Below are 15,314 nucleotides of genomic sequence, written 5' to 3' on the forward strand. Positions count from 1 at the left end.
CAGTTCAGTTTCTCCAGTGAGTAACACCACTAGTCTCTTGCATCAGGGTTGTTCCTGCCTGCCAGGGTCCTGGTTCAAGTGCCACAGGGAGGAAAAAGGCGAGAGTCCCACTCTTTGATTACAACTCACTTAATCCTTCCTCTTTTTAAAATCCCATTTCTCCTTCCTACCCTTTGTTAGGACTCTAGACTTTGGAGAGAAGGGTGGTAGTAGTGAGGGTAAGTAGTCCATAAGGGGTGGAAGGAAAAAAAAAATAGAAGTCCAACCATTTTTTATACAGGTTTTAATGCCTGTTTTCAGCCCTAACCATTATTCATCCTTAGTATATTTGATACATGTGAATCCTGAGCCCTCTGTGGTTTAAACCAGCTTGTTCTCAATGGTATTTCTGAAGCTTTCTTAATTTGCTATCAGTTTCCTGACCTTCTTCTGGCCTCCAAAAACTTGTTGAAATTTCTTGTCCAATATGTTTTCCATTGTTTTGTCCACTTTCTTTTTAAAATTTATTTACTGTCATGTTAAAGTTGTTTGAGGGGAGAAGATAAATGTAGTCAGTCTGCCATGTTTAACTTGATATATAGCTATGTCACTGACAGTGATGCTTTACACTATAGTAATTATATTTAGCTCTTGGTTCCATTTCCAGGATAGTCAAAGGACTATGTTCCATTCATCTCTAATTGTTTGCATAATTCCATGTATTCCTCAAAACAATTAACCAGCAAGTAAGAGAAAGTCAGGCTCCTAATTCTTACAGTTTGTTGTCTTTCTCTGTCTTTATTTCATATTTATATTTTCATTTTCCCCTTTTCTTTATTCTCCTCCCATAATATTATATAATATTTCAGTTAAAAATTTCTCATACCAAATTTGCAAACAGATAAATGGATAAATAATGGAAAATAAAGAAATGAAGACAACTAGATACATTTTTGGTACTGGTTAAAAGTGGTTTGAGTTAAGACAAAGACTAATGTACTTTTAACTTCCATCTTGAGTCAGTCAATGAAAATTTTCTTTTCCTCTCCTCCTCTTCGTTCTTTTAACAATTGACATTCTTAATTCATATGAAGCACAATGGGGTTTACTATTGTGGTTAGAATGGAGAAGAGAGGTGAAAAACACATGGGCTTTACTTCTCTGCACTTATACTGAGATCTTGAGAAAGTTCCTCCATCCAAAGTAGTCTAATTCTCTTATATGGAAACTAGGAGCTAATTATACATTAATGAGAGTTTAGATATTCATCAAAATTTATAGACTGTTATTACTTATTCTCGTCATAAGTCTGAATGAGTAAGTACTGTTTGGTCAAAAGTTATTCTCTTATGTTCTAAAGATTTTGTTAATATGTTGTTTTTAGTAGTGCCAGTGACTATCTAAAACTCATCCCATGTTTAAGAACCCCCCAAAATATTCCTTCAAATTGGAAATAAAAATTATTTTATACCACTCTTCTGCTTAAAAACCCTCCAGTGTCTTAGTTTACCTAGAATAAAATTCTAACCCTATATGAAAGCCCCAAGCCTATCTAAAAATACAAAGTCTATATGAAAACTCTTCTATCTCATGTGCCTCTATTTTCTTTGTGTGTGTGTGTGTGTGTGTGTGTGTGTGTGTGTGTGTGTATACTCCATCCATGCTGGCCTTCCCTCACTTCCTCAAATTCTCCAAGTTTGTTTCTGTTCCAGAGCCCTGGCACCAGCTGCTCCCTACATGTGGAACAGAGTTCTCCTTAATTTAATGTGACTCCCTCAGTCTAGTTAGTCAGATTGTAGCTTAAATGCCTCCTTCAGAGAGACTCTCCTGTACCACATATTTAAAGTAGCCTCGCTGTCTGCTGTCACTCTTCATTTCACCACCCAATTTTAATTCTTTGCAAAATAGTTATTACCTGATATTTTTGTGTTTGTTTCTTCTTTATCCCCTTTATTTATATTTTATGGTTAATCTCTCTAGTTGTTAAAAAGCAAGGTTTTTGCCAATCTATTTTACTTTAAAATTCTCTAGTGTTCGCATAGTATTTGTTGTTTATTAGGCACCTAATAAATATAAACAGTAAATTAAAGAAGTACATAAAATTTCGAGTAATTTGTTAGTCAATCTAGGTGTAATTACTGGAGGAAATTGCTAAAAGTAGAACCACTGAAATATTATTAGAATTAACATTTACATCTTTAAGATGATAGGTGAGGGGGATCTAAAATTTTTAAAACATGGAATAAAATAATAAATCTTGTGCTATTTACAATATGCTGAACATACACCATTCTGACAACTTTCAAAGTATTAAGATCCTGGTTTCATGTGCAGGTGAAGCATAATAGATTTTAGATGATTATAAATCATTTCACATCTTCACACGTGATTTGGCACTTGCTTCTTAGATTCAAAATCATATAAAAATAATTCAACCATTGCATATTAAAAACTAAGACAGCTTGGAGATAAAGTTGGTTATATCTGTTTCATTGAGTTTAGAAAGATATCCTAGAGCTATTCTCACAGTCCTGAAACATTACACACGATTTTCACTAGTCATTGTGAAGGACCAGGTAAAGACTTACCTTACTAATGCATCATTGGAAAAAACCAAGAAATTCTATTTTAGAGAAAAAATGCTGTTTTTGGTTCAAAGATGATTTGAACAAGGATGATCTGGATGTTATTTAGAAACTGTAGGCACTCACGATTTGGAAAAACATTTCTAGAGAATAATAGTAATATTTTTGCAAGTAATCTTAAGGAGTTTGTGAAAGAAATTTAAAAGTGTGTATTACATTAGATATTTAGAATTCTGCTTGGTTATTTAGTAGAGTTAGGCTGTGTTTTATAGAATATTACTATTTAAAAGATAAGATGGATGAGAATAAGGAGTCATTTAGCTTCTGTATCCCATCTCTTCTTCATTCAGTCATTCCAACACACATGCCCATATGAAGATTCTAGCTAAGTAATGAAAATAGAACTTTTAAAAATTGCTTGTTTTAAAACATTTCTACCAAGAAAGTAAGCTAACTGCTAGAACACAAAACCTAGGCTAGTTATTGAAATTAGCAGCTCCCAAATGTCAGAATCTTAATTGTCAAGACTTATTGCTTGCCCACATCACATAGTCCACTGCAGTCTGGCATCTCTTCTCAAAGCGGTGATTCAGAAGCTCAGCCTCCCCCTCCACCTTGTGGTTCTTCTTCAACATATCAACTTCAAGTTTGCCTCAGAAGTAGAAAGAGAGTAGAGGGCTGTACGGAAATTTAAGAGACCAGGCAACGACTTCCCTGGTGGCACAGTGGTTAAGAATCTGCCTGTTGATGCAGGGGATATGGGTTCAATCCCTGGTCCAGGAAGATCCCACATGCTGCAGAGCAACTAAGCCCACGTGCCACAACTACTGAGCCTGAGCTCTAGAGCTCGCGAGCCACAACTACTGACCCCACGCACCACAACTACTGAAGCCCACGCACTCTAGGGCCCATTTGCAGCAACTACTGAGCCCACATGCTGCAACTACTGAAGCCCGCACGCCTAGAGCCCATGCTCCGCAATAAGAGAAGCCACCACAATGCAAAGCCCATGCACCGCAACAAAGAGTAGCCCTGCTGGCTGCAGTTAGAGAAAGCCCATGCGCAGCAACGAAGACCCAACGCAGCCAAAAATAAATAAAATTTTTTTAAAAAAGAGACCAAGCAAAGAAAAGGTGCACATTCTATCAACCAGAGCTGAGTCACATAGCCCTGCTAACTTGAAGGAGGCAGGGAAATGTAGTAGTGCCCAGGAGAAGGAGGCAAAGTTTTGATGAGAAAATAGCAGTATTCTATCCTTACTCTTTAATCAAGTCAAAGTATTAATACCCACACAATGGCAGCCATAGAAGTAGGCTACTCAGATCTCCTTCAAGAGGACCTGATACATGGACCATAGTTGATTTACAACCCTAGCTGTTACAGCTTTGAATCAACCACCACAGATAACACTTTTCCCAAGCTGCTATGAATCAATGGCTGAGTTTGGCCAGTACATAGGAACCAGACCATTCATGTTCAATATGAGATTCTTTATAAAGAATAACTTGTGCTTTGAGTCTACCCACTGGCTTAGCCAATACTTTCTTAGAATGAAAGTACATTCAGAGGCTGGTTCTAAGCAATCCTTTCCTCCTTCTCTCCTTTCACAGTTGTCAAACCTACATAGTGGTCTGAAGCCTCTTCTTACCTACTCCTACTCTCACTTTTATCCTTCACAGAGCCACCACAATAAATCTCTCAAATATCTAATCCTGTCTTGATGCTTACTTATGAGAAGGCCTGAATTGATGCAAATAGTACTAAGATTGATTCAGGAAATTAGGCAGCAAGGTGAGTTTTGAGAATGGCTCACTCCTTAACTGGCTGACAAAGAGGACTTTGTTCTAAGTGGAATGTGCAGGATGGATAATCTCTGGCACAAAATGGCAGCCTAATTGCTGAACGTTCCAGCAGTAATACCCTGGAAAAATGTCCTGGTGTAGAGGAATGACCTTGTTGGTGCTATGATTCTGGTATTTAAAGGATTCATGGAGAGCAACTCCTTCAAGGACAGTGGCGTTATCTGGTTACTACTAGGCTGTGTTTGACAACTTGCAAAGAGAAAGCAGGAAACTGAGGGTAGTTAACAGAAAATTAAATATTTTGATAGCTAACAAAAAAACCCTTTCTCCTCCAGAGGAAGAGCAGACATGGGTGATGTATTAGTTCAGGCTGCCATAACAGAATGCCAAAGACTGGGTGGCTTAAACAATAGAAATGTAATTTTCTCAGAGTTATGAAGATTAGAAGTCCAAAATCAAGGCATCAGCAGGGCTGGTGTCCGGTAAGGGCTCTCTTCCTGGCTTGCAGATGACCACCTTCCTGCTGTGTTCTCATATGGCCTTTCCTTGATGCACGTAAATGGAGTGAGAGAGCAAGCTCTGGTGTTTCTTCTTCTCATAAGGACACCAGTCCTGTTGGAGTAGGATCTCACCCTTATGATTTCATTCAACATTAATTATCTCCTTAAAGGCCTTATCTTTGCATAGAGTCACATAGGGGGTTAGGGCTTTAACATGTGAAATTTAGGAGGACACAGTTCAGTCCATGATGGTGAAAAGCAGAAAAGCAGACATGAGACTTCTGAGTCACAACACTCCAGAGATGATCAGTCAATGTAGGTCTGTTATGCCAAGGTCGGGGCCTTGTTTGAGAAAACTTGGTAAGGATTCTGGTCACCAGTTTCAGTGTGTGGCAGTTTTCTTCCCCATACACCCCATCAATTCTCTGACATCAGCTGGATGTCCCTACAGTTCAACTCAATTCTGACACTCTCTACCTGGAGACAGCATCAGACTCGCAGGTTAAGGACTCAGTCCCACAAGACTGCCTCCCTACTAACTCCTAGCAAGCCCAGGTTATCCTGTGCTTTTGACCAACCAGCTACAGATTGGCAGTTCCAATGACCCCCTCACTCCAACCTTGGGTTTGATTAATTTGCTAGAGTAGCTCACAGAACTTAGAGAAACACTTTGCTTACTAGATCAATCACTGGTTAATTGTAAAAGGATATAACTCAAGAACATCCAGATGAAAGAGATACATAGCACAAGGCATGGGGAAAGGTCGTGGAGTTTTCATGCCTTCTCCACGTGTACTATTCCTTTCAAATCCTCACGTGTTCACTAACCTAGAAGCTCTCTGAGCTCCATCCTTTAGGGGTTTTATGGAGGTTTCATTACATAGGCATGATGGATTAACTCACTGGCCACTGGTGATTGAACTCTCAGTCTCCAGCCCCTCTCTCTTCCCCAGAGGCCAGGGGGTGGGACTGAAAATTCCAACCCTCTATTCATATGGTTAGTTCTCCTGGCAACCAGCCCCCAACTTGAGGTGTTTTCCAAAAAGTCACTTCATTATCATTAACAAAAGGCACCCTAATTGCTCTCACCATTTAGGAAATTCCAAGGGTTTTAGGAGCCCTGTGCAAGAAGTGACATGAAAACCAAATACATATTTCTTGTAAATAAAAATATCACACTTAGGAACCTGGTACATAGGTGGGAGATAATTGGATGGATGCTCCTGATGATCTCGGTAATGTAGACCTCTCTGAACTCCCAGAGCTCCCAGGGGTGGCTTACATCTCCCTGGAGAACTCTGTAGAAAGACATTACAAAGGCCTCTCCCCAGCAATGCAATATGTATCCCCTTAAGGAAATGTCCCATCTCCTCCCCTAGCTGCCAGTCTGATAATAAGGGTTAAATCTCAGTATATCCCAGCTGGGCCTCATAAAGGAGGATAGAGAGTACACACCAAGAAAGAGGCAAGAATTAGCTTGCATGTTTGATAGAGTCACAGAGCTCTGTAAGACATGTTAAGAATCCCTGGGATTAGGCTTTAAAATTGTTTAAGGGGTCCGGAATAAAGATAGGTTAAGCAAAAATGTATTTGCTTCACAATACTTTCTAAGGATGTGTGATTTAATATCTTGCAAAGAATGGGGCAAACTCTTTGCTGGGTATGCTGTTAGGTGTGTGGAAAAATCAAAGATCTATGCTGGGTAAAGTGGAAATTCCTAAATAGAATTCAGGTATTGGTATATGGCATGAGGTATATGGTAGAGGAAGGAACAGAGTCTCAGGGAAGTGGACATACTGGAATGGACATATTGTATAAGGCCAGAAAATCCACTAGATGATTAAGTCTCATCTCCAAGGCCATGAAGAATGTACTGGTGAGAGGGGAACCAGCATCACTGAGAAGTTCAGGGATTGGTCTTTTCTGAAGGCCAGGGCTGTTAGGAGGAGAGGGGCTCACAGACCTGGGCTCTTTACTATCTAGGTGGCTTATGAGGCACCAAAGTAACAGACACCAAGGGGCACGGCTTACAGTCAGGAACCAAGAGGTCCTAATTACTGTAACAACCAGAAAGATCAGAGAGGACAGTCAAAAAGATTTGTAGAGATGGTTAATAGAGGATGGTGTCTATATAAAATAGATGGGCAGCCAACAAGTGTGCTGCTTAATATCTACAACCAGAAGATGATAAGAATGGAAGGACAGGAGATTGAGAGCAGTCACTTCAATAAACAGTCATAATTCCTTGTTCAGTTTCTGGTGATTTTCACATACAGACTTTATTAACAGAAGAGGTGTTCAGCTCCCTAGGAGGAGAAACATACAACCCACAGCAAGTGTATACTATACTATATACTATCCCCAAAAGGGCCCAAGGTCACTTACTTCAGCGCCTTTACACTGGGGAAAGAGGAATGCCAGGACATTTTGAGAACTATTGCACACAGAATTTGAACTGATATCCACACTTAGAAACTCAAAATTTATTATGGTCCCCATGTGAAAGTAGCAAGTAAAAGAGGCCAAGTAATAAAGGCAGTCCTAATTAAAGTCAAGCTTACAATAGCTAATGGGTCCATGGATAGAACCACGTGACTATTATTTTCCTAGTCTCAGATATATAATAGGGATTGGCATTCTTGGCAGTTGGATAACACTCACACTGAATTCTTGACCTGTGGAATAAGAGTTATCATATCATAGTGAAGATAGCTAAAGCCAAGTAGGAACTCTGAAACTATTCTGTCTTACCCCTGACCAAGACACCAAATTTAAAAAAAGCATCACACCCTGGGGCAATGGTGAAGATTAGTGCTTCAATTATGGACCTAAAGAACATAGGGATGGTGGTGTCTATTATATCACCATTTAATTTTCCAGGATTCATCATTTTCTTCAGGGGCCTGACAGTCAAATTAAATAGTAAATATTACTTAGTTCATCTTATTGTAGACTATCACAAGCTCAACCAAGTAGTTTTCATAGAAATGGAATCTACAATATCTAGATTTTGTGTCTGGCTTCTTTCACTTAACACAATGTTTTCAAGGTTCATCTATGTTGTATAATGTATAAGTACTTCATTTCTTTCTATTGTCAAGTAATGTTCCATTGTATAGATATACCACATCTTTTATCCATTGTTTTTGTTTATCTATTTATCAGATAATGGACATTTGGGTTGTTTCCACTTTTTAGCTATTATGAATAATACTGTTATGAAAAATATATGTTCTAATGTGAACATATGTTTTTAGTTCTCTTAGGTATATATCTAGAAGTGGAATTGCTGGGTCATATGATACCTCTACATTTAACCTCTTGAGGAATGCCAAACTGTTTCCCAAAGCAGCTGAACCATTTTACATTCCCACAAGCAATATATGGGGGCTCTAATTTCTCCACATCCTTGCCAACACTTGCTATCATCTATTTTACTATAGCCATCTTCCTGTGTGTGAAATGATATGTCATTGTGGCTTAGGTTTACATTTCTCTTATAACTAAGGATGTTACGGATATTTTCATGTTTTTATTGGCCATTTGTATATCTTTTGAAAATGTCTACTTAAATCATTTGCTCATTTTAAAGTTGGATTATTTGTCTTTTATGTCTTTTTATTGTTGAATTGTAAGGGTTTATTACCAAGCAAGAGCTCATTGCTCAATACCCATAGAAGCTAATACTATGACACTAGCTTTTGAGAAAAGAAAAGTACTTTATCTTGAGGTTGACCAGCAAGAAGACAGGAGGCAGGGCTCAAATCTGTCTTCCTGATCTGGAGTTCAGTAAAACTTTCATGAGTTAGGGGAGGATGTGTTGGAATGTGGAAGCACTGGCAGGGCAGGTTTCCACTGGAGGGCTTTGGAACTTGGCCATGTATGGTAAGGTGTGGTAAAGTGGGCTTCAGCATCAGATCTTCCTGGACAACAGACCCTTGGCTTTTGAAAGTGTTCTTGTGTTCAGGTTCCAGTCATGTCCTAGTCCTTTGGTTCCATAGAAGGGAGAAACTTTAGTTCTAATTATTATTTGAGGTCAAAATTTTCTCCTCTACTCATGCTTTGGTTGCGTGACTTGCAGTTTCGTTCTGCTGTTTCTGAAGAACAACTCAGTATCTCATTATCAATAGAGTAGGACCAGATTGAGCTGGTCCTGGGGTTATAAGTTCGTTATATATTCTGTATCCTGGACCCTTATCAGATAAATGAGTTGCAAATATTTTCTCACATTCTGTGGGTCATCTCATTTTCTTTTTTTATTATAATATAAAAATATTTTCCTTTAATAAAGATTTTCACATCATGTTTAATGGGAAACAACTAAAATGTTATGTAAAGAGCCCAGGAGGTAAATTTTTACTATTTATCTTTCAGATCATATCCTTTTTCTTCAAAATCTGTATATATGCTTGTGATGTTTTCAAAACTAGATCTTGATATAGATTTGACTCATCAGTAGATCCTAGAGGAGAAGCTCTATAGGATCCAGATTCAAATTCAGCAGCAGATTCTTCTAATTTCCTAGTTATATTTTAAAAATAAGAAACACTTCATGAATTTGCATGTCATCCTTGTGCAGGGCCCACGCTAATCTTCTCTGTATCATTCCAATTTTAGTATATGTGCTGCCAAAGTGAGCACAACTTTTCATTTTCTTGATAGTGTCCTTGAAGCACAAAAGTCTTTTTTAATTTGGATGAAGGCCAATTTATTTATTTTTTCTTTGATTGCTCGTGCTTTCAGTGTTTTATCTATCATTGCCTAATCCAAGATCACAAAAATTTACATCTGTGTTTTCTTCTAGTAGTTCTATAGTGTAAGCTTTACAGTAGGTCTCTGATCCATGCTGAATTAATTTTGTGTATGTTGTGAGGGAGGGGCCCACCTTAATTTTTTTGCATGTGGATATTCAGTTACCTGGCACCTCTGTTGAAAAGGACTAAATTTTTTTCTACTGAATCATCTTGGCACCCTTGTCAACTTGCTGTGATTATTACTGAGGAGAAGAGTATACTTAGACGTAATCTTATTTCCCTCCCTGATTATTGTTGGTCATGTTATCAAGGTTTGTTGCCCTTACTAAATTTTTTGTTCTGTTAATAAAGGTGCTATAGTGTTTAATCTTAGCTCTATTTTTAAATAGCTTCAAAATGCCCACAAAAACTTTTACCTTAGCTTCTCCAATTCTAGAGTTCTCTATTTTGCATCATTTTGCTTAGCTGAATTTTTTCTCAAGTAGTGCCCCCTCCACCTCTAGGAGGGGCACACAACTTTAGTTCCCTCAGTATTATTTAGGTTAATGTCTGCCTGTTCCTTTTAATTTGAATGGCAACTTGACCTGGCATATATTATTGCAGGGGTCAGCAAACTTTCCATAAAGAGCCAGATAGTGAATGTTTACAGGTTTGCGGGCTTTATGGTCTCAGTTGCACCTCCTCAATTCTTCTGCTGTAGTGCAAAAGCCACCACAGACAATTTGTAAGCAAGTGGATATGATTGTGTTTCCATAAAATTTTACCTGTCAAAACAGATGGTGGCCAGATTTGGCCTATGGGTTGTGTTAAACTGACCCACCTATTATTGGATCACAGACTCCCTTATAACTTTGTGGACCTGTTTGTTCAGTGAATATTTATTGAGCACCTACTCTATACTAAATCTTCTAAGTACTCAGGACACGTTGTTGGACAAGGCAAAAAAAGGCCTGTTCCCTAATTAACAAACAACCAACCCTATATGCCAAAAGAAGGAGACAGAGAGACAGAGAGACAGAGAGACAGAGAGAGAGAGAGAGAAAGAGAGAGAGAGAGAGAGGAAGGGAAGAATGGAAGAAGGGAAGAAGGAAGAGGTGAGGGAGAAATAATACAGAGAAATCAGACTGTAGTAGGACAGGCAACATTTACTAGAATGTACTCTGCAGAGGTGATAATGAGAGAAACTTTCAACTATGTGACGATCTGGGCAAAATATTCCAGTAATGAGACAAAGCAAGTTCAAAGTCCCTGTGGTGTGATTTAGAAAAGAGAGAAATGCAATGTTGTTGAACAAATTGATTCAATGGGAGAGTGTTAAGACTTGAGGTGAGAGAGGGAAGTGTGAGAATTGTAAAACATTTGGATTTCATTCTAAATGCAACGGGAGGACACTGGAGAGTTTTAAGTGGGCCAATTACATTACCTGATTTATTTTTTAAAACGATCACTCTGATTATATTTGGAGAGATTTAGCAGGAAAAAGTATCAGAAGGGAGTATTTTGAAGGTTATTGCTGTAATTCAGGAAGGAATTCAGAAAGGGCTCAGTAAGGGAGATGGCAAGAGGTTTTGGTGAAAAGTGTATTGATAAAAGATAAATTTGGAAGTAGAGCCAGCAGGCCTTACTGATGGACTGGATTAAATTGATAAAGAAGAGAGCAGAATGATGACTTTTTGGTTTTTGGCTTGAGAAATTTGATGGTGCCTCTTATTGAGATCTGGAAGACTGAGGAAATAATACTCTTTCTTAGAGTTAGGGAATATCCCTTACATGCCTATTTGATAGGGAAAAGATATGACTACATAAAGAAGGCAGGGATATATATGCCTGGAATTTGGGATGAAGTCAGGGATGGAGATAAAAATCTGGAGGTCATTGTATAATAAAAGGTCACAGAAAAGAGAAGAGAGCTCAGGAATGAACTCTGGGCCAGCCCAACATTTATGGCAAAGTAAGGCAAGAAGATGGTAGTTGTGCGGCTAGCGATAGAGGAGGCAGAGTAGAAGGAGGACTGATTAGAAAAGAAAAAGACAACACTTCAGTGAGGCATGAGGAAGATGGGGGGAGTATACTGTCACAAAGTTAGAAAAGACAATTCCAAGGAGGACATAAACAGACTAGTATAAAAAATATGGTAATGGTTTCTTATCAACTCTTTATCAATTTTTTCATAATTTATTTATATTTTTGGCTGCATTGGGTCTTTGTTGCTGCACGCGGGCTTCTCTTGCTGTGGAGCACAGGCTCTCAGTGCGAGGCTTCCGTAGTTGTGGCTCATGGGCTCTAGAGCTCGGGCTCTAGAGCTCAGGCTCAGTAGTTGTGGTGCACGGGCTTAGTTGCTCTGCGGCATGTGGGATCTTCCCGGACCAGGGCTCGAACCCATGTCCCCTGCATTGGCAGGTGGATTCTTAACTGCTGTGCCACCAGGGAAGCCCTCTTATCAACTCTTTAAATGAGTGAAATTAGCTACTGTGTCATGGCTACATATGGTACCTTCTGATTATGTATCTTTCCCCAGTTAGGAGAAGAAAGAGGGCTAGTCTGGCCAGCGAGATTACATGGAACTAGGAGAGGGAACAGAAAGTTTCTCAGGTGAAATGTGGGATATTAAAATCTGTGGAGCCAGGAGCGCTGAAACTAGTGTCAGAGACTAGTCTGAGAAGTCAGAAAGGGGCATCTGGATGGTTATCAAAGAGAAGATGCCAGGATCAGATATCAAAGCTTGGTTATGGAGCCAGGAAGGCAGAAACTACGGATTGGAACAAGCATGAGCAAGTTGAGAATAGATGGGAGGTGTCCGGATCTTCTTCACAGATAGGGATTTTTTTTTTTTTTTTTTTCTTTTAAAAATGTAACAGCCCAGGTGTAGCAGTGCTGGGTCGGGAGCTCAGAGGAGATTCCAGTCCCATAAACTACAGGCTCTCTTCTCCAGTTGGAGTTGGCTAAGGCCTCTTGTGCACTGTTGAGTAGAAAGCCCTGGCATGCTCTGGTGAATCCTTGTTGAAAAGTGCTAATTTGGAAAGTAGAAAACAATTCCCCATAGTCAAGGCTGGCTTCAAGTGTGTGCAACCTATGCAGCTACACAGAACCCTGTACTTAGAAGGGTCCCATGCTTGGTTTAATATTCTGTTGTCACCATCTTGAAATTAATAATTTTTTCACCAGCAGCTCCACATTTGTAGTTTGCACTGGGCCTTGCAAATTATGTAGCTGGTCCTACCCATAATCGCTTTTCTGACTACATATTTCACATATTTTTCTGACTGTGGGGTCAGTTTGAGTCGGTGCTCTTTCTGCCACAAAGCTAGGTTAATGCACCCCATGTGGTTATAGGTTTGTATCTAAAGGTTAGCAGATAGGAGAATATAAAAGCCAAAGGATATGAACGATGCTTGTCAGAGTAGGTCTTAAACTAGGAGCCATAAGTATAGCTCAGGTTTCTGGATGGCACATGGAGGAAGGAAGCTTCCTTGGTGAACAGTGTAGTGGTGCCTAGAACAGATAGGAGACAAGGTACAGGATGAAGGTAGCATGTTGGTGAGAGGTCCACCACAACCCAGATAACAGCAAATCATGGAGGAAAGGCACATCTCTGCCTAAGTTGATTATGCTAATGTCTTAGGAGCAAGGAGTGACAGTAAGTTTTATTAGCCCTTTAGCTTTCAAATCTGTCCTTGGTCAGCTTGGCAGGCAGCCATAGTATTTGGCAGATATTATATTGAGAAGATGGAGAATGTAGGGCATTCATGTCTCTAATGACCAGAAACTCCTGCTTCCTGAGGCAGTTATCTATGACTGCAACCAAGATCCTGAAGATGCAGACCCAGTGTGGAGGTAGTATGGTTTCCACTCCGATTTTGGAACAATTCATTTCATCTATGATGTCCTGGGTTGGATCAGAGTAGACTAAAATCAGGGTAAAGCAGACAAGGATGCCAGTTAATAGAATGTTTTGTTTTGGGGGTAAGTATCTAATGAATCCCTTTCCTTTCTAAAGAATCCATGAGTAACATGGGAAATTGAGCATCTAAGTTGCTCACTTAAGGAAAACTCAGGAGCCACTGGACATCCTTGAGTGTTTGGGGCTTTTAAATTCAGAACTACTAGTCTCTAATCTGGGGATGGCATCCTTCAGGGGCTTCAAGCAGTTCTGATGGCTATGCTAGAGAAGAAATGTAGCTTGTGGGTTCCTCAGGTGATGATGATGTCATGGATTCCTAGTAAGGAGACACTAAGGACCAGGGAAAATGTTGAAAACCTGTGATGAACAGGCATAGCCCCTGAATCTAGCTTCATAAGGGCAGTTGTATGGGGCACAGGTCCTTCTGTGAAGGTAGGTGCTGTCGGCAGAGGCCTGAGTTTGTCATTGTTTATCATGGGAGGTAGTCTGTGGAGTCACCAGGGGCTTCTTACCCCTAAGACTAAGGGATATTTTGCTGTGGGATTCAGGACAAGGCCCTGCCAGATTCTGTTGAGCGTTAAACCACAAGAATTTTCTTCAGTTTAGGTAGTGGTGATCATGCTGGGCACCCACTCTTGAAGTGCCTGCCCTGCTGCAGAACAGGCACAGCAGCTCTGCCTATCAGAGGGCCTCTCTGTGGCATCAGCTAGAAGAAGGGGCAGACAGCTGAAGACAGTGCATGTATCTCCACACTGAGCTTGTACACTCTTTCACTCACTGAGCCTTGAGTCCTTTCCTACGTTGGGCCTATCAGAGCCAAGCCACTGAAAATGCCCTCTGCCTACCAACCTCACTCCCTGACAGCTAGCTGCATCCTTCAAGGCTGTCATACACTTCCAGTTCTGGAAATTTTATGAGGTTCCCCTGGAGACTTTTCTTTTTTTGTAAGAGGGGGATCTGTCTACCATTCATCTTCCATGAACAACTGGATCTCTAAATGTCATACGAAAATATCTTTATTTCTCAATAAAACAGTTCAGCCCACAGTGGCTAGGCTGTTTTGCTCATAAATTAGTTCTGATTCTTTGAGATTGTATAGAATGCTTTGGGGGGAGGTATATATATTTTGTGAAACACAGTACTTTCATATTCCAAGTCACTCTCTCTAACAAGAGTTTCAAAAACCTCATTTGAAATTTCATTTCATGGTCAATTCAGCATGTAATGAATAATTCATGGAAGGACTGGAGTGTATAACTTGGGCCATGGGAGACATGGATATATTTTATTCTCCTTAATTGATACCTGTTTGTAGAGATGGGCAAATAATCCTAATTCTCTTCAGGGATAGAGCCACTATATGATCTGCTAAAATCCTTGGGTTGTTATAGATACAGTGAGGATTGTGTTCCCTGGGCTTTGTCCACTGGGGGTTCAAAGATGGGTTGCTGCAAGAGCCTCTCCCACTTTTGTCCCTTGATGGAGGATCTGTGCCACAGTTGCTGCTCAGGCTCTCTTCCCAGCCCACCTCCACCTGGAGGAGGGACAGATCATCTTGAGGAGGAATCCAGGCCTTTAATCATGGAGAAGTGGTATCTCTGTGTATTTGGAGAACTGGGCTACAAGTTTATTGAAAAGCCTTCAAGATGTGCAATCTATCACGAAATACTTATAAAAATATTGAGAGGCCTTTATTTCTTTTAGAAGTGTATCCATTTCCTTTCATAGCTGTGATCAATTATAAATTATTTGGGGGCTTTTAACAACACACCTTTTATCCTGTTACAGTTTAG

The 15,314-nt window shown here is 39.8% G+C and overlaps 1 long non-coding RNA gene and 1 other non-coding gene across 2 annotated transcripts in view; both read right to left on the reverse strand.

The window, feature by feature from the left end:
• Window positions 1-15,314, reverse strand: part of LOC113617304 (uncharacterized) — a 122,619-nt gene that overhangs the window by 89,057 nt on the left and 18,248 nt on the right. The gene's annotated exons all lie outside the window — the stretch shown is intronic.
• Window positions 9,401-9,507, reverse strand: LOC113617734 (U6 spliceosomal RNA). Its single transcript, XR_003431743.1, has one exon. It is a non-coding gene; the product is annotated as a U6 spliceosomal RNA (small nuclear RNA).

This window comes from Aethalodelphis obliquidens, unplaced genomic scaffold, assembly GCF_003676395.1.
Source record: "Aethalodelphis obliquidens isolate GAN/ISIS:26980383/991018 unplaced genomic scaffold, ASM367639v1 scaffold4, whole genome shotgun sequence".
NCBI classification, from domain to species: Eukaryota; Metazoa; Chordata; class Mammalia; order Artiodactyla; family Delphinidae; genus Aethalodelphis; species Aethalodelphis obliquidens.